The sequence below is a fragment of the Scyliorhinus torazame genome, chromosome 4, assembly GCF_047496885.1.
Source record: "Scyliorhinus torazame isolate Kashiwa2021f chromosome 4, sScyTor2.1, whole genome shotgun sequence".
Classification (NCBI taxonomy): Eukaryota; Metazoa; Chordata; class Chondrichthyes; order Carcharhiniformes; family Scyliorhinidae; genus Scyliorhinus; species Scyliorhinus torazame.
This window is the reverse complement of record NC_092710.1, coordinates 1965479-1990324: the sequence shown is the minus strand read 5'-3', so window position 1 is coordinate 1990324 and position 24846 is coordinate 1965479.

Here is a 24846-nt window from a genome sequence, read left to right as displayed (position 1 = left end):
CCTATAGAGACAGTGTCTATAACACACTGTACCGACTAGAGACACAGTATAGACCCCTGCTCACCCTATAGAGACAGTGTCTATATAACACACTGTACCGACTAGAGACACAGTATAGGCCCCTGCTCACCCTATAGAGACAGTGTCTATATAACACACTGTACCGAAGAGAAACACAGTATAGACCCCAGCCCACCCTATAGAGACAGTGTCTATATAACACATTGTACAGACTAGAGACACAGTATAGACCCCTGCTCACCCTATAGAGACAGTGTCTATATAACACACTGTACTGAAGAGAAACACAGTATAGACCCCAGCTCACCCTATAGAGACAGTGTCTATATAACACACAGTACGGAAGTGAGACACAGTATAGACTCCAGCACACCCGATAGAGACAGTGTCTATATAACACACTGTACCGAAGGGAGACACAGTATAGACCCCAGCTCAGCCTATAGAGACAGTGTCTATTTAACACACTGTACCGAAGAGAGACACAGTATAGACTCCAGCCCACCCTATAGCGACAGTGTCTATATAACACACTGTACCGAAGGGAGACACAGTATAGACTCCAGCGCACCCTATAGAGGCAGTGTCAATATAAGACACAGTACCGAAGTGAGACACAGTATAGACTCCAGCTCACCATATAGAGACAGTGTCTATATAACACACAGTACCGAAGTGAGACACAGTATAGACTCAAGCTCACCCTATAGAGACAGTGCCTATATAACACACTGTACCGAAGGGAGACACAGTATAGACTCCAGTTCACCCTGTAGAGACAGTGTCTATATAACGCAGTATACCGAAGGGAGACACAGTATAGATTCCAGCGCACCCTATAGAGACAGTGTCTAAAAAACACACTGTACCGAAGGGAGACACAGTATAGACTCCAGCACACCCTTTAGAGACAGTGTCTATATAACACACTGTACCGAAGGGAGACACAGTATAGACTCCAGCGCACCCTATAGAGACAGTGTCTATATAACGCACTATACCGTAGGGAGACACAGTATAGACTCCAGTTCACCCTGTAGAGACAGTGCCTATATAACACACTGTTCCGAAGGGAGACACAGTATAGACCCCAGCTCACCCTATAGAGACAGTGTCTATATAACACACTGTACCGAAGAGAGACACAGTATAGACTCCAGCGCACCCTATAGAGACAGTGTCTATATAACACACTGTACCGAAGGGAGACACAGTATAGACTCCAGTTCACCCTACAGAGACAGTGTCTATATAACACACTATACCGAAGGGAGACACAGTATAGACTCCAGCGCACCCTATAGAGACAGTGTCTATTTAACACACTGTACCGAAGGGAGACACAGTATAGACTCCAGCGCACCCTATAGAGACAGTGTCTATTTAACACACTGTACCGAAGGGAGACACAGTATAGACTCCAGCGCACCCTATAGAGACAGTGTCTATATAACACACTGTACCGAAGGGAGACACAGTAAAGACTCCAGCGCACCCTATAGAGACAGTGTCTATTTAACACACTGTACCGAAGGGAGACACAGTATAGACTCCAGCGCACCCTATAGAGACAGCGTCAATATAACACACTGTACGGAAGTGAGACACAGTATAGACTCCAGCGCACCCTATAGAGACAGTGCCTATATAACACACTGTACCGAAGTGAGACACAGTATAGACTCCAGCACACCCGATAGAGACAGTGTCTATATAACACACTGTACCGAAGTGAGACACAGTATAGATTCCAGCACACCCTATAGAGACAGTGTCTATATAACACAGTGTACCGAAGGGAGACACAGTATAGACTCCAGCGCACCCTATAGAGACAGTGTCTATATAACACACTGTACCGACTAGAGACACAGTATAGACTCCAGCGCACCCTATAGAGACAGTGTCTATATAACACACTGTACCGACTAGAGACACAGTATAGACTCCAGCCCACCCTCTAGAGACAGTGTCTATATAACACACTGTACCGACTAGAGACACAGTATAGACCCCAGCCCACCCAAGAGAGCCAGTGTCTATATAACACACTGTACCGACTAGAGACACAGTATAGACTCCAGCGCACCCTATAGAGACAGTGTCTATATAACACACTGTACCGACTAGAGACACAGTATAGACTCCAGCCCACCCTCTAGAGACAGTGTCTATATAACACACTGTACCGAAGGGAGACACAGTATAGACTCCAGCGCACCCTATAGAGACAGTCTCAATGTTTACATTGCCCTGGAGTGGGAGCTCTGGGACTGGACACCGTCAATGGAATCATGACTTTCTGTTTTCACAGTGAGATTTTATAGCAAATCAAAGTATCAATTCATTAAAAAGACAAGGATTTGATTGTTAAATATTCCGACTGAATCATGTGTATTTTATCCAAAATAAATACGAACTTTAAAATTGTATCTCCGTGAATTTAATAACAACTGGGGAGAGGGAGAGGACACGGGGAGAGTTCCCAGTCCCGAGGGAGAGGACGGGGAGAGTTCCCAGTGTCGAGGGAGAGGACACGGGGAGAGTTCCCAGTCAGCAGGGAGAGGACACGGGGAGAGTTCCCAGCCCCGAGTGAGAGGACACGGGGAGAGTTCCCAGTGCCGAGGGAGAGGACACGGGGAGAGTTCCCAGTCAGCAGGGAGAGGACACGGGGAGAGTTCCCAGTCAGCAGGGAGAGGACACGGGGAGAGTTCCCAGCCCCGAGTGAGAGGACACGGGGAGAGTTCCCATTGCCGAGGGAGAGGACACGGGGATAGTTCCCAGTGTCGAGGGAGAGGACACGAGGAGAGTTCCCAGTCCCGAGGGAGAGGACACGAGGAGAGTTCCCAGTCCCGAGGGAGAGGACACGGGGAGAGTTCCCATTGCCGAGGGAGAGGACACGGGGAGAGTTCCCAGTCCCGAGGGAGAGGACACGGGGAGAGTTCCCATTGCCGAGGGAGAGGACACGGGGAGAGTTCCCAGTCCCGAGGGAGAGGACACGAGGAGAGTTCCCAGTCCCGAGGGAGAGGATACGGGGAGAGTTCCCAGTCAGCAGGGAGAGGACACGAGGAGAGTTCCCAGTCCTGAGGGAGAGGACACGGGGAAAGTTCGCAGTCCCGAGGTAGAGGACACGGGGAGAGTTCCCAGTCAGCAGGGAGAGGACACGAGGAGACTTCCCAGTCCCGAGGGGAGGACACGGGGAGAGTTCCAAGTCCCGAGGGAGAGGACACGGGGAGAGTTCCCAGTGCCGAGGGAGAGGACACGGGGAGAGTTCCCAGTGCCGAGGGAGATGACACGGGGAGAGTTCCCAGTCAGCAGGGAGAGGACACGGGTAGAGTTCCCAGTCCTGAGGGAGAGGACACGGTGAGAGTTCCCAGTGCCGAGGGAGAGGACACGGGGAGAGTTCCCAGTCAGCAGGGAGAGGACACGGGGAGAGTTCCCAGTGCCGAAGGAGAGGACACGGGGAGAGTTCCCAGTCCCGAGGGAGAGGTTACGGGGAGAGTTCCCAGTCAGCAGGGAGAGGATACGGGGAGAGTTAACAGTCCTGAGGGAGAGGACACGGGGAGAGTTCCCAGTCACGAGGGAGAGGATACGGGGAGAGTTCCCAGTCAGCAGGGAGAGGACACGGGGAGAGTTCTCAGTCCCGAGGGAGAGGACACGGGGAGAGTTCCCAGTCCCGAGGGAGAGGACACGGGGAGAGTTACCAGTCCCGAGGGAGAGGACACGGGGAGAGTTCCCAGTGCCGAGGGAGAGGACACTGGGAGAGTTCCCAGTCAGCAGGAAGAGGTCACGGGGAGAGTTCCATGTCCCGAGGGAGAGGACATGGGGAGAGTTCCCAGTGCCGCGGGAGAGGACACGGGGAGAGTTCCCAGTCAGCAGGAAGAGGTCACGGGGAGAGTTCCCAGTCCCGAGGGAGAAGACACGGGGAGAGTTCCCAGTCAGCAGGGAAAGGACACGGGCTGAGTTCCCTGTGCCGAGGGAGAGGACACGGGGAGAGTTCCCAGTCCCGAGGGAGAGGACACGGGGAGAGTTCCCAGTCCCGAGGGAGAGGACTCGGGGAGAGTTCCCAGTCAGCATGGAGAGGACACGGGGAGAGTTCCCAGTCAGCAGGGAGAAGACACGGGGAGAGTTCCCACTCCCGAGGGAGAGGACACGGGGAGAGTTCCCAGTGCCGAGGGAGAGGACACGGGGAGAGTTCCCAGTCCCGAGGGAGAGGACACGGGGAGAGTACCCAGTCAGCTGGGAGAGGACACGGGGAGAGTTCCCAGTCCCGAGGGAGCGGACACGGGGAGAGTTCCCAGTGCCGAGGGAGAGGACACGGGGAGAGTTCCCAGTGCCGAGGGAGAGGACACGGGGAGACTTCCCAGTCAGCAGGGAGAGGACACGGGGAGTGTTCCCAATGCCGAGGGAGAAGACACGGGGAGAGTTCCCAGTAAGCAGGGGGAGGACACGGGGAGAGTTCCCAGTCCCGAGGGAGAGGGCACGGGGAGAGTTCCCAGTGCCAAGGGAGACGACGTGGGGAGTGTTCCCAGTGCCGAAGGAGAGGGCACGGGGAAAGTTTCCAGTCCCGAGGGAGAGGACACGGGGAGAGTACCCAGTCAGCAGGGAGAGGACACGTGGAGAGTTCCCAGTCCCGAGGGATTGGACATGGGGAGAGTTCCCAGCCCCGAGGGAGAGGACACGGGGAGAGTTCCCAGTCAGCAGTGAGAGGACACGGGGAGAGTTCCCAGTCCCGAGGGTGAGGACACGGGGAGAGTTCCCAGTCCCGAGGGGAGGACACGGGGAGTGTTCCCAGTCCCGAGGGAGAGTTCCCAGTCAGCAGGGAGAGGATATGGGGGAGTTCCCAGTCCAGAGGGAGAGGACACGGGGAGAGTTCCCAGTCCCGAGGGAGAGGACACGGGGAGAGTTCCCAGTGCCGAGGGAGAGGACACGGGGAGAGTTCCCAGTCCCGAGGGAGAGGACACGGCGAGAGTTCCCAGTGCCGAGGGAGAGGACACGGGGAGAGTTCCCAGTCCCGAGGGAGAGGACACGGGGAGAGTTCCCAGTCAGCAGGGAGAGGACACGGGGAGAGTTCCCAGTCAGCAGGGAGAGGTCACGGGGAGAGTTTCCAGTGCCGAGGGAGAGGACACGGCGAGAGTTCCCAGTCAGCAGGGAGAGGACACGGGGAGAGTTCCCAGTCAGCAGGGAGAAGACACGGGGAGAGTTCCCAGTCAGCAGGGAGTGGACACGGGGAGAGTTCCCAGTCCCGAGGGAGAGGTTACGGGGAGAGTTACCAGTCAGCATGGAGAGGACACGGGGAGAGTACCCAGTCAGCTGGGAGAGGACACGGGGAGAGTTCCCAGTCCCGAGGGAGCGGACACGGGGAGAGTTCCCAGTGCCGAGGGAGAGGACACGGGGAGAGTTCCCAGTGCCGAGGGAGAGGACACGGGGAGACTTCCCAGTCAGCAGGGAGAGGACACGGGGAGTGTTCCCAATGCCGAGGGAGAAGACACGGGGAGAGTTCCCAGTAAGCAGGGGGAGGACACGGGGAGAGTTCCCAGTCCCGAGGGAGAGGGCACGGGGAGAGTTCCCAGTGCCAAGGGAGACGACGTGGGGAGTGTTCCCAGTGCCGAAGGAGAGGGCACGGGGAAAGTTTCCAGTCCCGAGGGAGAGGACACGGGGAGAGTACCCAGTCAGCAGGGAGAGGACACGTGGAGAGTTCCCAGTCCCGAGGGATTGGACATGGGGAGAGTTCCCAGCCCCGAGGGAGAGGACACGGGGAGAGTTCCCAGTCAGCAGTGAGAGGACACGGGGAGAGTTCCCAGTCCCGAGGGTGAGGACACGGGGAGAGTTCCCAGTCCCGAGGGGAGGACACGGGGAGTGTTCCCAGTCCCGAGGGAGAGTTCCCAGTCAGCAGGGAGAGGATATGGGGGAGTTCCCAGTCCAGAGGGAGAGGACACGGGGAGAGTTCCCAGTCCCGAGGGAGAGGACACGGGGAGAGTTCCCAGTGCCGAGGGAGAGGACACGGGGAGAGTTCCCAGTCCCGAGGGAGAGGACACGGCGAGAGTTCCCAGTGCCGAGGGAGAGGACACGGGGAGAGTTCCCAGTCCCGAGGGAGAGGACACGGGGAGAGTTCCCAGTCAGCAGGGAGAGGACACGGGGAGAGTTCCCAGTCAGCAGGGAGAGGTCACGGGGAGAGTTTCCAGTGCCGAGGGAGAGGACACGGCGAGAGTTCCCAGTCAGCAGGGAGAGGACACGGGGAGAGTTCCCAGTCAGCAGGGAGAGGACACGGGGAGAGTTCCCAGTCAGCAGGGAGTGGACACGGGGAGAGTTCCCAGTCCCGAGGGAGAGGTTACGGGGAGAGTTACCAGTCAGCATGGAGAGGACACGGGGAGAGTTCCCAGTCAGCAGGGAGAGGACACGGGGAGAGTTCCCAGTCCCGAGGGAGAGGTTACGGGGAGAGTTCCCAGTCAGCAGGGAGAGGACACGGGGAGAGTTTCCAGTCCAGATAGAGAGGACACGGGGAGAGTTCCCACTCAGCAGGGAGAGGACACGGGGAGAGTTCCCAGTCCAGATAGAGAGGACACGGCGAGAGTTCCCAGTCCCGATGGAGAGGACATGGGGAGAGTTCCCAGTGCCGAGGGAGAGGACACGGGGAGAGTTCCCATTCAGCATGGAGAGGACATGGGGAGAGTTCCCAGTCAGCAGGGAGAGGACACGGGGAGAGTTCCCAGCCCCGAGTAAGAGGACACGGGGAGAGTTCCCAGTGCCGAGGGAGAGGACACGGGGAGAGTTCCCAGTCAGCATGGAGAGGACACGGGGAGAGTTCCCAGTCCCGAGGGAGAGGACACGGGGAGAGTTCCAGTGCCGAGGGAGAGGACACGGGGAGAGTTCCCAGCCCCGAGTGAGAGGACACGGGGAGAGTTCCCAGCCCCGAGTGAGAGGACACGGGGAGAGTTCCCAGTGCCGAGGGAGAGGACACGGGGAGAGTTCCCAGTCAGCAGGGAGAGGACACGGGGAGAGTTCCCAGCCCCGAGTGAGAGGACACGGGGAGAGTTCCCAGTGCCGAGGGAGAGGACACGGGGAGAGTTCCCAGTCAGCAGTGAGAGGACACGGGGAGAGTTCCCAGTCCCGAGGGTGAGGACACGGGGAGAGTTCCCAGTCCCGAGGGAGAGGACACGGGGAGAGTTCCCAGTGCCGAGGGAGAGGACACTGGGAGAGTTCCCAGTCCCGAGGGAGAGGACATGGCGAGAGATCCCAGTCAGCAGGGAGAGGACACGGGGAGAGTTCCCAGTCAGCAGGGAGAGTACACGGGGAGAGTTCCCAGTCAGCAGGGAGAGGACACGGGGAGAGTTCCCAGTCAGCAGGGCGAGGACACGGGGAGAGTTCCCAGTCAGCAGGGAGAGGACACGGGGAGAGTTCCCAGTCAGCAGGGAGAGGACACGGGGAGAGTTCCCAGTCAGCAGGGAGTGGACACGGAGAGTGTTCCCAGTCCCAAGGGAGAGGTTAAGGGGAGAGTTCCCAGTCAGCAGGGAGAGGACACGGGGAGAGTTTCCAGTCCAGATAGAGAGGACACGGGGAGAGTTCCCAGTCCCGATGGAGAGGACATGGGGAGAGTTCCCATTCAGCATGGAGAGGACACGGGGAGAGTTCCCAGTCAGCAGGGAGAGGACACGGGGAGAGTTCCCAGCCCCGAGTGAGAGGACACGGGGAGAGTTCCCAGTGCCGAGGGAGAGGACACGGGGAGAGTTCCCAGTCAGCATGGAGAGGACACGGGGAGAGTTCCCAGTCCCGAGGGAGAGGACATGGCGAGAGTTCCCAGTCAGCAGGGAGAGGACACGGGGAGAGTTCCCAGTCCCGAGGGAGAGGACACGGGGAGAGTTCCCAGTCAGCAGGGAGAGGACACGGGGAGAGTTCCCAGCCCCGAGTGAGAGGACACGGGGAGAGTTCCCAGTGCCGAGGGAGAGGACACGGGGAGAGTTCCCAGTCAGCAGGGAGAGGACACGGGGAGAGTTCCCAGCCCCGAGTGAGAGGACACGGGGAGAGTTCCCAGTGCCGAGGGAGAGGACACGGGGAGAGTTCCCAGTCAGCAGGGAGAGGACACGGGGAGAGTTCCCAGTCAGCAGGGAGAGGACACAGGGAGAGTTCCCAGCCCCGAGTGAGAGGACACGGGGAGAGTTCCCATTGCCGAGGGAGAGGACACGGGGAGAGTTCCCAGTCAGGAGGGAGAGGACACGGGGAGAGTTCCCAGCCCCGAGTGAGAGGACACGGGGAGAGTTCCCAGTGCCGAGGGAGAGGACACGGGGAGAGTTCCCAGTCAGCAGGGAGAGGACACGGGGAGAGTTCCCAGTCAGCAGGGAGAGGACACGGGGAGAGTTCCCAGCCCCGAGTGAGAGGACACGGGGAGAGTTCCCAGTGCCGAGGGAGAGGACACGGGGACCCCCAGTCCGGGAGTAACTGGAACCCCCAGTCCGGGACTGACGGGAACTCCCAGCCCCGGACTAACAGGAACTCCCAGTCCGGGACTAACGGGATCTCCCAGTCCGGGACTAATGGGAAACCCCAGTCCGGGACTACCAGGAACTCCCAGTCCGGGACTAACGGGAACTCCCAGTCCGGGACTAACGGGAACCCCCAGCCCGGGAGTAACCGGAACCCCCAGTCCGGGACTAACGGGAACTCCCAGTCCGGGACTAACGGGAACTCCCAGTCCGGGACTAATGGGAACTCCCAGCCCGGGACTAACGGGAACTCCCAGCCCGGGACTAACAGGAACTCCCAGTCCGGGACTAACGAGAACTCCCAGCCCAGGACTAACGGGAACTCCCAGTCCGGGACTAACGGGAACTCCCAGTCCGGGACTAACGAGAACTCCCAGCTCGGGACTAATGGGAACTCCCAGCCCGGGACTAACGGGAACTCCCAGCCCGGGACTAACGTGAACTTCCAGTCCGGGACTAACGGGAACTCCCAGTCCGGGACTAACAGGAACTCCCAGTCCGGGACTAACGATAACTCCCAACCCAAGTCTAACGGGAACTCCCAGTCCGGGACTAACAGGAACTCCCAGCCCGGGAGTAACGGGAACTCCCAGTCCGGGACTAACAGGAACTCCCAGTCCGGGACTAACGGGAACTCCCAGCCCGGGACTAACAGGAACTCCCAGCCCAGGACTAACGGGAACTCCCAGTCCGGGACTAACAGGAACTCCCAGCCCGGGACTAACGGGAACTCCCAGCCCGGGACTAACGTGAACTTCCAGTCCGGGACTAACGGGAACTCCCAGTCCGGGACTAACAGGAACTCCCAGTCCGGGACTAACGATAACTCCCAACCCAAGTCTAACGGGAAATCCCAGTCCGGGACTAACGGGAACTCCCAGTCCGGGACTAACAGGAACTCCCAGCCCGGGAGTAACGGGAACTCCCAGTCCGGGACTAACAGGAACTCCCAGTCCGGGACTAACGGGAACTCCCAGCCCGGGACTAACAGGAACTCCCAGCCCAGGACTAACGGGAACTCCCAGCCCTGGACTAACAGGAACTCCCAGTCCGGGACTAGCGGGAACTCCCAGTCCGGGACTAACAGGAACTCCCAGCCCAGGACTAACGGGAACTCCCAGTCCGGGACTAACGGGAACTCCCAGTCCGGGACTAACGAGAACTCCCAGCTCGGGACTAATGGGAACTCCCAGCCCGGGACTAACGGGAACTCCCAGCCCGGGACTAACGTGAACTTCCAGTCCGGGACTAACGGGAACTCCCAGTCCGGGACTAACAGGAACTCCCAGTCCGAGACTAACAGGAACTCCCAGTCCGGGACTAACAGGAACTCCCAGCCCGGGGCTAACGGGAACTCCCAGTCCGGGACTAACGATAACTCCCAACCCAAGTCTAACGGGAAATCCCAGTCCGGGACTAACGGGAACTCCCAGTCCGGGACTAACAGGAACTCCCAGTCCGGGACTAACGGGAAACCCCAGTCCGGGACTAATGGGATCTCCGAGTCCGGGACTAACGGGAACTCCCAGTCTGGGACTAACGGGAAACCCCAGCCCTGGACTAACGGGAACTCCCAGTCCAGGACTAACGGGAACTCCCAGTCCGGGACTAACGGGAACTCCCAGTCCGGGACTAACGGGAACTCCCAGTCCGGGACTATCAGCAACTCCCAGCCCGGGACTAACCGGAACTCCCAGTCCGGGAATACCGGGAACTCCCAGTCCGGGACTAACGGGATCTCCCAGCCCGGGACTAACAGGAACTCCCAGTCCGGGACTAACGGGAACTCCCAGTCCGGGACTAACAGGAACTCCCAGCCCGGGACTAACAGGAACTCCCCGTCCGGGACTAACGGGATCTCCCAACCCAGGACTAACGGGAACTCCCAGTCCGGGACTAACAGCAACTCCCAGCCCGGGACTAACGGGAACTCCCAGCACGGGATTAACGGGAACTCCCAGTCCGGGAGTACCGGGAACTCCCAGTCCGGGACTAACGGGAACTCCCAGGCCGGGACTAACCGGAACTCCCAGCCCGGGACTAACGGGAACTCCCAGCACGGGATTAATGGGAACTCCCAGTCCGGGATTACCGGGAACTCCCAGTCCGGGACTAACGGGAACCCCCAGCCCGGGACTAACGGGAACTCCCAGCCCGGGACTAACGTGAACTCCCAGCCCGGGACTAACGGGAACTCCCAGCCCGGGACTAACAGGAACTCCTAGCCCGGGACTAACGGGAACTCCCAGTCCGGGACTAACAGGAACTCCCAGTCCGGGACTAACGGGAACTCCCAGCCCGGGACTAACAGGAACTCCCAGCCCGGGACTAACGGGAACTCCCAGCCCGGGACTAACCGGAACTCCCAGTCCGGGACTAACAGGAACTCCCAGTCCGGGACTAATGGGATCTCCGAGTGCGGGACTAACGGGAACTCCCAGTCTGGGACTAACGGGAAACCCCAGCCCTGGACTAATGGGATCTCCGAGTCCGGGACTAACGGGAACTCCCAGTCTGGGACTAACGGGAAACCCCAGCATTGGACTAACGGGAACTCCCAGTCCGGGACTAACGGGAACTCCCAGTCCGGGACTAACGGGAACTCCCAGTCTGGGACTAACGGGAACTCCCAGTCCAGGACTAACGGGAACTCCCAGTCCGGGACTAACAGGAACTCCCAGTCCGGGACTAACGGGAACTCCCAGTCCGGGACTAACGGGAACTCCCAGTCCGGGACTAACGGGAACTCCCAGTCCGGGACTAACAGGAACTCCCAATCCGGGACTAACGGGAACTCCCAGCCCGGGACTAACGGTATCTCCCAGCCCGGGACTATCAGCAACTCCCAGCCCGGGACTAACAGGAACTCCCAGTCCGGGACTAACGGTATCTCCCAGCCCGGGACTAACAGGAACTCCCAGTCCGGGACTAACGGGAACTCCCAGTCCGGGACTAACGGGAACTCCCAGTCCGGGACTAACAGGAACTCCCAGCCCGGGACTAACGGGATCTCCCAGTCCGGGACTAACGGGATCTCCCAGTCCGGGACTAACGGGATCTCCCAGTCCGGGACTAACAGGAACTCCCAGCCCGGGACTAACAGGAACTCCCAGCCCGGGACTAACAGGAACTCCCAGTCCGGGACTAACGGGAACTCCCAGTCCGGGACTAACGGGATTCCCAGTCCGGGACTAACGGGAACTCCCAGTCCGGGACTAACGGGAACCCCCAGCCCGGGACTAACAGGAACTCCCAGTCCGGGACTAACGGGAACTCCCAGTCCGGGACTAACGGGAACTCCCAGTCCGGGACTAACGGGAACTCCCAGTCCGGGACTAACGGGAACTCCCAGTCCGGGGCTAACGGGAACTCCCAGTCCGGGACTAACAGGAACTCCCAGCCCGGGACTAACGGGATCTCCCAGTCCGGGACTAACGGGATCTCCCAGTCCGGGACTAACGGGATCTCCCAGTCCGGGACTAACAGGAACTCCCAGCCCGGGACTAACAGGAACTCCCAGCCCGGGACTAACAGGAACTCCCAGTCCGGGACTAACGGGAACTCCCAGTCCGGGACTAACGGGATTCCCAGTCCGGGACTAACGGGAACTCCCAGTCCGGGACTAACGGGAACCCCCAGCCCGGGACTAACAGGAACTCCCAGTCCGGGACTAACGGGAACTCCCAGTCCGGGACTAACCGGAACTCCCAGTCCGGGACTAACGGGAACTCCCAGTCCGGGACTAACGGGAACTCCCAGTCCGGGGCTAACGGGAACTCCCAGTCCGGGACTAACAGGAACTCCCAGCCCGGGACTAACAGGAACTCCCAGTCCGGGACTAACGGGAACTCCCAGTCCGGGACTAACGGGAACTCCCAGTCCGGGACTAACGGGAACCCCCAGCCCGGGACTAACGGGAACTCCCAGCCCGGGACTAACAGGAACTCCCAGCCCGGGACTAACAGGAACTCCCAGCCCGGGACTAACGGGAACTCCCAGCCCGGGACTAACGGGAACTCCCAGCCCGGGACTAACGGGAACTCCCAATCCGGGACTAACGGGAACTCCCAGTCCGGGACTAACGGGAACTCCCAGTCCGGGACTAACAGGAACTCCCAGCCCGGGACTAACGGGAATTCCCAGTCCGGGACTAACGGGAACTCCCAGCCCGGGACTAACGGGAACTCCCAGCCCGGGACTAACGGGAACTCCCAATCCGGGACTAACGGGAACCCCCAGCCCGGGGCTAACGGGAACTCCCTGCCCGGGACTAACGGGAACTCCCAGCCCGGGACTAACAGGAACTCCCAGCCCGGGACTAACGGGAACTCCCAGTCCGGGACTAACGGGAACTCCCAGTCCGGGACTAACAGGAACTCCCAGCCCGGGACTAACAGGAACTCCCAGCCCGGGACTAACGGGAACTCCCAATCCGGGACTAACGGGAACCCCCAGCCCGGGGCTAACGGGAACTCCCTGCCCGGGACTAACGGGAACTCCCAGCCCGGGACTAACAGGAACTCCCAGCCCGGGACTAACAGGAACTCCCAGCCCGGGACTAACGGGAACTCCCAGTCCGGGACTAACAGGAACTCCCAGTCCGGGACTAACGGGAACTCCCAGTCCGGGACTAACGGGAACTCCCAGCCCGGGACTAACGGGAACTCCCAGCCCGGGACTAACAGGAACTCCCAGTCCGGGACTAACAGGAACTCCCAGTCCGGGACTAACAGGAACTCCCAGCCCGGGACTAACAGGAACTCCCAGCCCGGGACTAACGGGAACTCCCAGCCCGGGACTAACGGGAACTCCCAGCCCGGGACTAACAGGAACTCCCAGCCCGGGACTAACGGGAACTCCCAGTCCGGGACTAACGAGAACTCCCAGTCCGGTACTAACGGGAACTCCCAGTCCGGGACTAACCGGAACTCCCAGTCCGGGACTAACGGGAACTCCCAGTCCGGGACTAACAGCAACTCCCAGTCCGGGACTAACGGGAACTCCCAGCCCGGGACTAACGGGAACTCCCAGTCCGGGACTAACGGGAACTCCCAGTCCGGGACTAACAGGAACTCCCAGTCCGGGACTAACAGGAACTCCCAGTCCGGGACTAACAGGATCTCCCAGTCCGTGACTAACGGGAACTCCCAGCCCGGGACTAACAGGAACTCCCAGCCCGGGACTAACGGGAACTCCCAGTCAGGGACTAACGGGAACTCCCAGCCCGGGACTAACGGGAACTCCCAGCCCGGGACTAACAGGAACTTCCAGCCCGGGACTAACGGGAACTCCCAGTCCGGGACTAACGGGAACTCCCAGCCCGGGACTAACGGGAACTCCCAGCCCGGGACTAACGGGAACTCCCAGTCGGGGACTAACAGCAACTCCCAGTCCGGGACTAACGGGAACTCCCAGTCCGGGACTAACGAGAACTCCCAGTCCGGGACTAACGGGAACTCCCAGTCCGGGACTAACGAGAACTCCCAGTCCGGGACTAACAGGAACTCCCAGCCCGGGACTAACGGGAACTCCCAGTCAGGGACTAACGAGAACTCCCAGCCCGGGACTAACGGGAAGTCCCAGTCCGGGACTAACGGGAACTCCCAGTCCGAGACTAACGGGAACTCCCAGCCCGGGACTAACAGGAACTCCCAGCCCGGGACTAACAGGAACTCCCAGCCCGGGACTAACAGGAACTCCCAGTCAGGGACTAACAGGAACTCCCAGTCCGGGACTAACAGGAACTCCCAGTCCGGGACTAACGGGAACTCCCAGCCCTGGACTAACAGGAACTCCCAGCCCGGGACTAACGGGAACTCCCAGTCCGGGACTAACTGGAACTCCCAGTCCGGGACTAACGGGAACTCCCAGTCCCGGACTAACGGGAACTCCCAGTTCGGGACTAACAGGAACTCCCAGTCCGGGACTAACGGGAACTCCCAGCCCGGGACTAACGGGAACTCCCAATCCGGGACTAACAGGAACTCCCAGCCCGGGAGTAACAGGAACTCCCAGTCCGGGACTAACGGGAACTCCCAGCCCGGGACTAACGGGAACTCCCAGTCCGGGACTAACGGGAACTCCCAGTCCGGGACTAACAGGAACTCCCAGCCCGGGACTAACCGGAACTCCCAGCCCGGGACTAACAGGAACTCCCAGCCCGGGACTAACGGGAACTCCCAGTCCGGGACTAACTGGAACTCCCAGTCCGGGACTAACGGGAACTCCCAGTCCCGGACTAACGGGAACTCCCAGTTCGGGACTAACAGGAACTCCCAGTCCGGGACTAACGGGAACTCCCAGCCCGGGACTAACGGGAACTCCCAATCCGGGACTAACGGGAACTCCCAGCCCGGGACTAACGGGAACTCCCAGTCCGGGACTAACGGGAACTCCCAGTCCCGGACTAACGGGAACTCCCAGTTCGGGACTAACAGGAACTCCCAGTCCGGGACTAACGGGAACTCCCAGCCCGGGACTAACGGGAACTCCCAATCCGGGACTAACGGGAACTCCCAGCCCGGGACTAACGGGAACTCCCAGTCCGGGACTAACGGGAATTCCCAGCCCGGGACTAACAGGAACTCCCAGCCCGGGACTAACAGGAACTCCCAGTCCGGGACTAACGGGAACTCCCAGTCCGGGACTAGCGGGAACTCCCAGCCCGGGACAAATGGGAACTCCCAGTCCGGGACTAACGGGAACTCCCAGTCCGGGACTAACGGGAACTCCCAGTCCGGGACTAGCGGGAACTCCCAGCCCGGGACAAATGGGAACTCCCAGCCCTGGATTTTCCCAGTACAGCCTTAGTTCCTACGCTCATTCCCTTCGACTCTTTTCCCTTAGACCTCTGCATCCCGGAGATTTCCTGTATCTGCGGGATGTCAGGAAGTCACGCTGAGAGGGGCTAGGAGCAAAGGAGAGCCCAGAGATTCGGGAATTTGGTCCACAGACCGGGACCTTTGACGAACATTATTGGTGTTGCGGGCTGGGGGAGATCTGGCCAGAGAAGATGTGAAGCAAGTTACGTGTTTCGCCTGCTATCAGAGGGAGCACATTATGTGGAAACCGTTACTGGTTCAGGAGAACATCGCAGGGTCAGGCGGACACCTCAGAGGGCACACACAGCGAGGCTACATGGGGAGAGCTCAGGAATAGGAAGGGTGCAGTCACAATGTTTGTTTACTACAGGCCTCCCAACAGCCAGCGGGAGATAGCGGAACAGATAGGTAGACAGGGATTGGAAAAGAGTAAAAACAACAGGGTTGTGGTGATGGGAGACTTCAACTTCCCCAATATTGACTGGGACTCACTTAGTGCCAGGGGCTGAGACGGGGCGGAGTTTGTAAGGAGCATCCAGGAGGGCTTCTTAAAACAATATGTAGACAGTCCAACTGGGGAAGGGGCGGTACTGGACCTGGTATTGGGGAATGAGCCCGGCCAGGTGGTAGATGTTTCTGCAGGGGAGCGTTTGAGAATAGTGAGTATAATTCAGTAACCTTTAAGGTGTTGGTGGACAAAGATAGGAGTCCTCGGGTTAAGGTGCTAAATTGGGGGAAGGCTAATTATAACAATATTAGGCAGGAAACGAAGGGGCTAGATTGGGGGCGGCTGTTTGAGGGCAAATCAACATCTGGCATGTGGGAGGCTTTCAAATGCCAGTTGATAGAAATTCAGAACCGGCATTTTCCTGTGAGGAAAAAGGGTGTGCAGGTCCACAGGTCACTGAAAGGGGCAACACAGGTGGAGAAGGTAGTCAAGAAGGCATACGGCATGCTTGCCTTCATTGGCCGGGGCATTGAGTATAAGAATTGGCAAGTCATGTTGCAGCTGTATGGAACCTTAGTTAGGCCACACTTGGAGTATAGTGTTCAATTCTGGTCGCCACACTACCAGAAGGATATGGAGGCTTTAGAGAGGGTGCAGAAGAGATTTACCAGGATGTTGCCTGGTATGGAGGGCATTATCTATGAGGAGAGGTTGAATAAACTTGGTCTGTTCTCACTGGAACGAAGGAGGTTGAGGGGAGACCTGATAGAGGTCTACAAAATTATGAGGGGCATAGACAGAGTGGATAGTCAGAGGCTTTTCCCCAGGGTAGAGGGGTCAATTACTAGGGGGCATAGGTTTAAGGTGAGAGGGGCAAGGTTTAGAGTAGATGTACAGGGCAAGTTTTTTTACACAGAGGGCAGTTGGTGCCTGGAACTCACTACCGGAGGTGGTGGTGGAAGCAGGGACGATAGGGACATTTAAGGGGCATCTTGACAAATACATGAATAGGATGGGAATAGAGGGATACGGACCCAGGAAGTGTAGAAGATTGTAGTTTAGTCGGGCAGCATGGTCGGCACGGGCTTGGAGGGTCGAAGGGCCTGTTCCTGTGCTGTACATTTCTTTGTTCTTTGTTCCTTGTCAGATTAGGCAGAGCCCAGAGGGGGGAGGGAGGGGCACCAAATAAAACTCTGACTCCAGTTCACGTGTTGAAATTCACCCTGAAAACATCTGAAATTTTCAGTTTCTAGAACCTAATAGTGTGTTGATGGTCAATGGTCAGCCAATCGTGATGGAGGGGAACAAGGGGCCTCCGCTCTGGTTGTGGGAGAACAAATGGATCGTTATTTACAAGGTGGGGTCCAGTTCCCTGAAGTTGAGAAGCAGGAAGACCAGGCTGGCCGTGTATAGCGGGGAAGCTTTAATGATCCTGGGAACCACCCCACACTGGCATCAGTCAGGGTCTCATGGTAGTGAGGAGGAGGGGGAGAGGCAAGGGCCAAGTCTGATGGTCGAAGATTGCCTTTTGCAAAATTAGATTACTTTGCTGGACATCTTCGAAATGAACGAAGGAGGTTTTCATGATGTCTCAAAAAATACCAGGGGATTTTCCCGGACGAATTCGGCAAGATAGAAAACCTTAAATTAAAGATTTATGTGGATCCTCAGGCTACACCCAGATTTGACAGAGCTCGACACATCCCCTATGACTTACGCGAGAAGATTGAGTCTGAACTCAATCAACTTGAAGAATTTGGTACCCTCAAACCTGTGCAGTTTTCAGAGTGGGCAGCTCCTATCGTGCCTGTGGTGAAGCCAGATGGGAACATCAGAATATGCGGGGACTACAAACTAACTGTGAATCAGGCAGTCAGATTGGATCCTGGGAATGGCTGTGACCAAAACAGGTCCAGTGTGTCTTCTGCTCAAGGAAGATGGTTAAAAAGAAAGTCTGGACCATTTGAGAGGAAGAGTACTGCTACACAGGACCATTGGGACAGCCTGGCCCTCGTTGGCTTGTCAGTGACACATGAATGTGATGCTGCACTGAGCTACCTCGAGGAAGAGCCTCGAGATGTTCCGGGGTAAACTGGGGAAACTATCTGCACCTTCACAAATCGAGAGGTTCAAACCGAAGTTACCTCTACTACTGAAGCACCTGTTAGTGACTCAGGCTGCTCTCAAAGGATCAAGAGATCCCCAGAATGGCTTACTTTCTAAGAGACTGTGTCGAGATCCATTTGTTTGTATAAAATTGTCAATTGAAATGTGTTAATTAGTAACTTAAGTAGTGAGGGACATGGTAGCATACCCCTTTAAATGATGAGGGAACGTGGGAGCCTGCCCCTTTAAATGGTGAGGGATGTAGCAGCCTGTCCCTTTAAATAGTGAGGGATGTGGTAGCCTGCCCCTTTAAATGATGAGGGATGTGGGAGCCTACCCCTTTAAATAGTGAGGGATGTGGTAGCCTGCCCCTTTAAATGGTGAGGGATGTGGGAGCCTGCACCTTTAAATGGTGAGGGATGTGGGAGCCTGCCCCTTTGAATAGTGAGGGATGTGGTAGCCTGCCCCTTTAAATGGTGAGGGAACGTGGGAGCCTGCCCCTTTAAATGGTGAGGGAACGTGGGAGCCTGCCCCTTTAAATGGTGAGGGAACGTGGGAGCCTGCCCCTTTAAATGGTGAGGGAACGTGGGAGCCTGCCCCTTTAAATGGTGAGGGAACGTGGGAGCCTGCCCCTTTAAATGGTGAGGGAACATGGGAGCCTGCCCCTTTAAATGGTGAGGGAACATGGGAGCCTGCCCCTTTAAATGGTGAGGGAACGTGGGGGCCTGCCCCTTTAAATGGTGAGGGAACGTGGGAGCCTGCCCCTTTAAATGGTGAGGGAACGTGGGAGCCTGCCCCTTTAAATGGTGAGGGAACGTGGGAGCCTGCCCCTTTAAATGGTGAGGGAACGTGGGAGCCTGCCCCTTTAAATGGTGAGGGAGCGTGGGAGCCTGCCCCTTTAAATGGTGAGGGAACGTGGGAGCCTGCCCCTTTAAATGGTGAGGGAACGTGGGAGCCTGCCCCTTTAAATGGTGAGGGAACGTGGGAGCCTGCCCCTTTAAATGGTGAGGGAACGTGGGAGCCTGCCCCTTTAAATGGTGAGGGAGCGTGGGAGCCTGCCCCTTTAAATGGTGAGGGAACGTGGGAGCCTGCCCCTTTAAATGGTGAGGGAACGTATGAGCCTGCCCCTTTAAATGGTGAGGGAACGTGGGAGCCTGCCCCTTTAAATGGTGAGGGAACATGGGAGCCTGCCCCTTTAAATGGTGAGGGAACGTGGGAGCCTGCCCTTTAAATGGTGAGGGAATGTGGGAGCCTGCCCTTTAAATGGTGAGGGAATGTGGGAGCCTGCCCCTTTAAATGGTGAGGGATGTGGGAGCCTGCCCCTTTAAATTGTGAGGGAACGTGGGAGCCTGCCCCTTTAAATGGTGAGGGAACATGGGAGCCTGCCCCTTTAAATGAGTTTCCGGAGAGTTAAGTGACCTGAGTGACCGATCGGGTTGGACTGTGCGGACCCTGGGGGCTGAGCCTGGGGTGTCCAGGTAGTGAGGTGTTTGGAGTTGTGGGGTGATGATAACTTGTTACCTCACTCCCTGCATCAAGTTACTCGTTAAATAAACGGTTAGCCCTGAACCGACCTGGTGGTCTTGCCTCCGCAGTCCTGCTCGATAAACCCATCGCTAACTGACTCAGCGAGCTCTCGCCCTCACCATCTCTTACCCAGTGTAGGTACTGACCCAGGTCGCCGCTGATCGCTGTCATCCCCATACGGCACTCTTCCCTCCTCACTAATACCTCACCGACACATCATCACCACTGTGAGGCGGCCCAAACTACTCCCACCACTCATCGCTTCCTCGTGCTCTTTCCCACTCCACCCAAACACATGTTGCTCCTCCGAACGAGGCCCTCCCTGACTCGTGTACTCATCCCATCTCCCATTCCCAGCCCGGCTCCACCTCAGAATCATCACACAGAAGAGGCTATTTGACCCATCGAATCTACACCTACGCTTGAGACCTGCCCACCTCACCCCATTGGCCAGCACCGGGCCCAGGAACTCGAATGTTCAGACGTGCCAAGTACTTTGTAAAGGATGCGAGGCCTCCCGCCTCTACCCCCCTCCCAGGCAGAGCGTTCCAGACCCTCACCTCCCTCCGGGGAAAACATGTTATCCTCAAATCCCCCTTAACCTCCCCCCCCATCACCTTGAACTTGTGCCCCCCTCGTAACTGACCCTTCAACTCAGGGGAACAGCTGCTCCCTCTCCACCCTGTCCAGGCCCCTCAGAATCTTGTCCACCTCGATCAGGTCGCCCCTCAGTCTTCTCTGCTCCAGAGAAAACAACCCCAACCTATCCAACCCCCCTCCATAACTGAAACGCTCCATCCCAGGAACATCCTGGTGAATCTCCTCTGCCCCCCCTCCAGTCCAATCACATCCTTCCTATAATGTGGCGACCAGAACTGCGCACAGTGCTCCCGCTGTGACCTCACCCATACAACTCCAACATGACTTCCCTGCTGTTGTGGGCAGCACGGTAGCACAGCGGTTAGCACCGTTGCTTCACAGCTCCAGGGTCCCGGGTTCGATTCCCGGCTCGGGTCACTGTCTGCGCGGAGTCTCCACGCTCTCCCTGTGTCTGCGTGGGTTTCCTCCGGGTGCTCCGGTTTCCTCCCACAAGTCCCGAAAGACGTGCTGTTGGGTGAATTGGACATTCTGAATTCCCCCTCCGTGTGCCCGAACAGGCGCCGGAATGTGGCGACGAGGGGATTTTCACAGTAACTTCATCGCGGTGTTAATGTAAGCCTACTTGTGACAATAAAGATTATTATTATAATCTAGGCCCCGATTGATAAAGGCACGTGTCCCAAATGCCTGCTTTTCCGTTCCGTCTGTTCCTTCCCGAACGTCGCAGATCCTTGAATATTCAGCTCTCAGTCTTGGCCACCCTGTAGCCATGTTTCGGGAATGGCTAACTGAGCGGAGGCCGTTACCTCCATCAGTGCTGTCAGACTGGATGAACCTCTCTTGAACGTCAGTCCCTCCGTGTCGGGACTGGGTTGAGCAAAAACGCTGTCAGCTGCTTCTCACGTAGTCATATCTTCACATCAATCAACAAAGCAGAAGCAGGCAGAGTACCCCGGATGTGGTCACACCAACGCCCCATACACATGTCGCAAACACACCCCTGCTTTTTCATTCCGCTCCCCTTGTAATAAACGCCTTTGCTTTGTGTCCTCGTCGCCTGCTGCCCCTCCCGATCCCTGCCCTCGGGCACGCAGAGCCCGCTGCCCCTCAACAGCTCTGCACCCCCTCCCCCCCCTCAAATCCTTTCCACTTGTCAAATTCCTGCCTGCTGACGTCATCTCTCTACGTCCCCCTGCAGATTCCTTTCCGTCACCTTCACAGTTTAATCTCCGACTAATCTTCGTACGATCGAGGGGCAGCACGGTAGCACAAGTGGATAGCACTGTGGCTTCACAGCGCCAGGGTCCCGGGTTCGATTCCCCGCTGGGTCACTGATGTGCGGAGTTTGCAAGTTCTCCCCGTGACTTTGTGGGTTTCCTCCGGGTGCTCCGGTTTCCTCCCACAGTCCAAAGATGTGCAGGTTAGGTGGATTGGCCGTGTTAAATTGCCCTTAGTGTCCAAAAAGGTTAGGAGGGGTTGTGGGGATAGGGTGGAAGTGAGTGTCATGATATCCACATTAACATATCACAGTGCAGTCACACACACACTGATGGACAGGTAGTTGGACCAATCAACACACACACAACATCGCAGCCAATCACCAGTGAGAGCACACGCACTATAAAACAGGGAACACCACAGTTCCTGCTCATTCTACCAGGAGCTAGCTCAGAGCACAGAGCTCACAGCGCGCCACTCAGACATACACCATGTGCTGAGTGCCTCACTAAGATAGTGCTAGGGCTGGGTCCACAGGTTAGCTGGTGAAGTACGAACCACAGCCACAGTTATTATTGTACAGAATAATAAAACAGAGTTGTACCATCTACAACCGTGTTGGTTGGTTTGTGTAGCGGAACACCCAACACAACATGATACCAGTAGTGGACGCAAACCAGCGACTGTGAGACCGACCTGCACCCTTTCAGAAATCCGCCATCCTGCTCCATGGACACCATCAGCCCGCCGCAGCCGCTCCGAATCGCTGGCAATCTCGGCGTAAACTGGAAGCTGTTTAAACAGCACTTCCAGCTCTTCCTCGAAACCACAGACAGGGAGAAGGCATCGGACACCAGGAAGATCGCCCTCCTCCTCTCCACGGCGGGGCAACACGCCATCCACACCTACAACTCCGAGGCCGAGAGGGTCCAGACGATCGAGTTCCTCCCGGCCCGCGGCCCGGACGAGGGCGGCCATTTCGCGCGCTTTCCGAGGCCTCCCGGGCTTGTACGCGCCAAAAGAGGGGACGTCGACGCAGAGGGACGTGACGCGCAGGCGCGCTCTACGCAGGACCGCACCGCGCATGCGCGGTGGCGCAACGAACGCCATGACGTCACGACGTGCGGCAACTGTGGCTCCGCACATTTAAAGCAGCAATGTCCGGACAAAGCGCGACAATGCCTCCGCTGTGGCAGGATGGGCCACGACGCTGCCCGCTGTCGAGCAGCTCAACCTGCCAACGCTCCCCAATTCCGGCAGCCTCGCAGGGACGTGCGGACCATTCAGCCCCCATACACCGAGTCATACCCGGACCATGTACAGACCGGTACCGACGACCAGGAAACCTTCCGCGTCGCGGTCATCGACAGGAACCGGATGTCTCCAGGCAGGACCCACCAGCCGATGCCAGTGAACCGCGTCAATCCGGGCGATGAATGGTGTGCCACCCTAACGGTCAACCGATCACCGATAACATTCCGTCTGGACACTGGCGCCTCCGCCAACCTGATAGCACGGTCAGCCTTCCAGACCTTGGAGGTCAGACCACCAATTCGGCCGTCCCGTTGTCAGATGGTCGATTACAGCGGAAATGTTATTCCGGCCACGGGGTCCTGCCAGCTCGAGGTGACACACAAAACGCACACACGGCCACACTGTCCTTCGAGATAGTTGGATCATCGAAGGACTCCCTGCTGGGCGCACAGGCGTGCAAGATCCTCCACCTCGTTCAGCGGGTCCACGCTCTGTCTCCAGAACGCACGTCCGATTTCCCGGATGCAGACTTCAGGGCGCAGCTCCACTCGCTCCTCGCCCACAACCTGGAGGCATTCGAGGGCATGGGCACACTGCCCTACACTTACAGAATACGGCTCAAACCGGACGCCACCCCGGTCATTCACGCACCTCGCAGGGTCCCAGCACCACTCAAAGACCGCCTCAAGCAGCAGCTGCAGGATCTCCAGGACCAAGGGGTCCTATCCCGGGTCACGGAGCCCACGCCGTGGGTCAGCTCCATGGTGTGTGTCAAGAAGCCCTCCGGCGAGCTCCGGATCTGCATCGACCCGAAAGACCTGAGCAACAACATCATGAGGGAACACTACCCCAGACCCAAACGGGAAGAGATCACGAGCGAAATGGCCCGGGCTAAAATATTTACCAAGCTTGATGCCTCGAAGGGTTTTTGGCAGATTCAGCTGGATCAGTCCAGCAGGAAGCTGTGCACCTTCAACACTCCCTTTGGCAGGTTCTGCTACAATAGGATGCCGTTTGGCATCATCTCGGTCTCCATCGCATCATGGAACAGATGATGGAGGGCATCGGAGGGGTACGCGTCTACGTAGACGACGTTATCATCTGGTCCACCACACCACAGGAGCACATCAGTCGTCTCCAGCGCGTCGTCGCGTGGATACGGGAAAACGGCCTGCGTCTCAACCGAGCCAAGTGCTCCTTTGGCCAAACTGAGCTGAAGTTTCTGGGGGACCACATTTCCCGGTCAGGGGTCCGTCCGGATGCAGACAAGGTCAGCGCCATCACAGCCATGCCGCAGCCGGCAGACAAGAAGGCAGTGCTACGCTTTCTCGGGATGGTCAACTTCCTGGGGAAGTTCATTCCCAACCTTGCCTCCCACACGATGGCTCTTCGCCACCAGGTCACAAAGACCACAGAGTTCCAGTGGCTGCCCGCACACCAGAGTGAATGTGAGGAGCTCAAGATTAAGCTCACCACAGCCCCGGTATTGCCGTTTTTCGATGCCACACGGGAACAATGATCTCGACGGATGCCAGCCAGTCCGGCATTGGGGCGGTGCTCCTGCAACGGGACGACACCACATCATGGGCCCCGGTCGCCTATGCCTCGCGGGCCATGACCCCCACAGAACAGCGCTATGCGCAGATCGAGAAGGAGTGCCTGGGCTTGCTAACCGGCTTTGATAAGTTCCACGACTACGTGTATGGTCTCCCCCAGTTCACTGTGGAAACCGACCATCGCCCCCTGGTCAGCATCATACATAAGGACCTGAATGAGATGACCCCTCGCCTCCAGCGCATTCTGCTCAAGCTCCGGAGGTACGACTTCCAACTGGTCTACACCCCGGGAAAGGACCTCATCGTGGCGGATGCCCTATCCAGAGCAGTGAGCACACCGCCCGACTCGGAGGGGTTCGTCTGTCAGGTCGAGGCGCAGGTGGCCTTCACATCGGCCAATCTGCCGGCTGACGACTCCAGTCTGGCCCGTATTCGCCGGGAGACTGCGGCTGACCCCCTTCTACAACGTGTGATGCACCACATGACGGGAGGGTGGCTCAAAGGGCAGTGCCCACAATTCTACAATGTCCGGGACGACTTGGCCGTCATTGACGGTGTCCTCCTGAAGCTGGGCCGGATTGTGATTCCGCACAGCATGCACAAGCTGGTCCTCGACCTACTACACGAAGGCCACCTGGGGGTCGAGAAGTGCAGACGGAGGGCCCGAGAGGCGGTATACTGGCCGGGCATCAGCGACGACATCGCCAACATGGTGCTCAACTGCCCCACCTGCCAAAGGTTTCAGCCGGCACAGCCCCCTGAGACACTTCAGCCCCATGAGCTGGTGACGTCCCCCTGGGCGAAGGTGGGTGTGG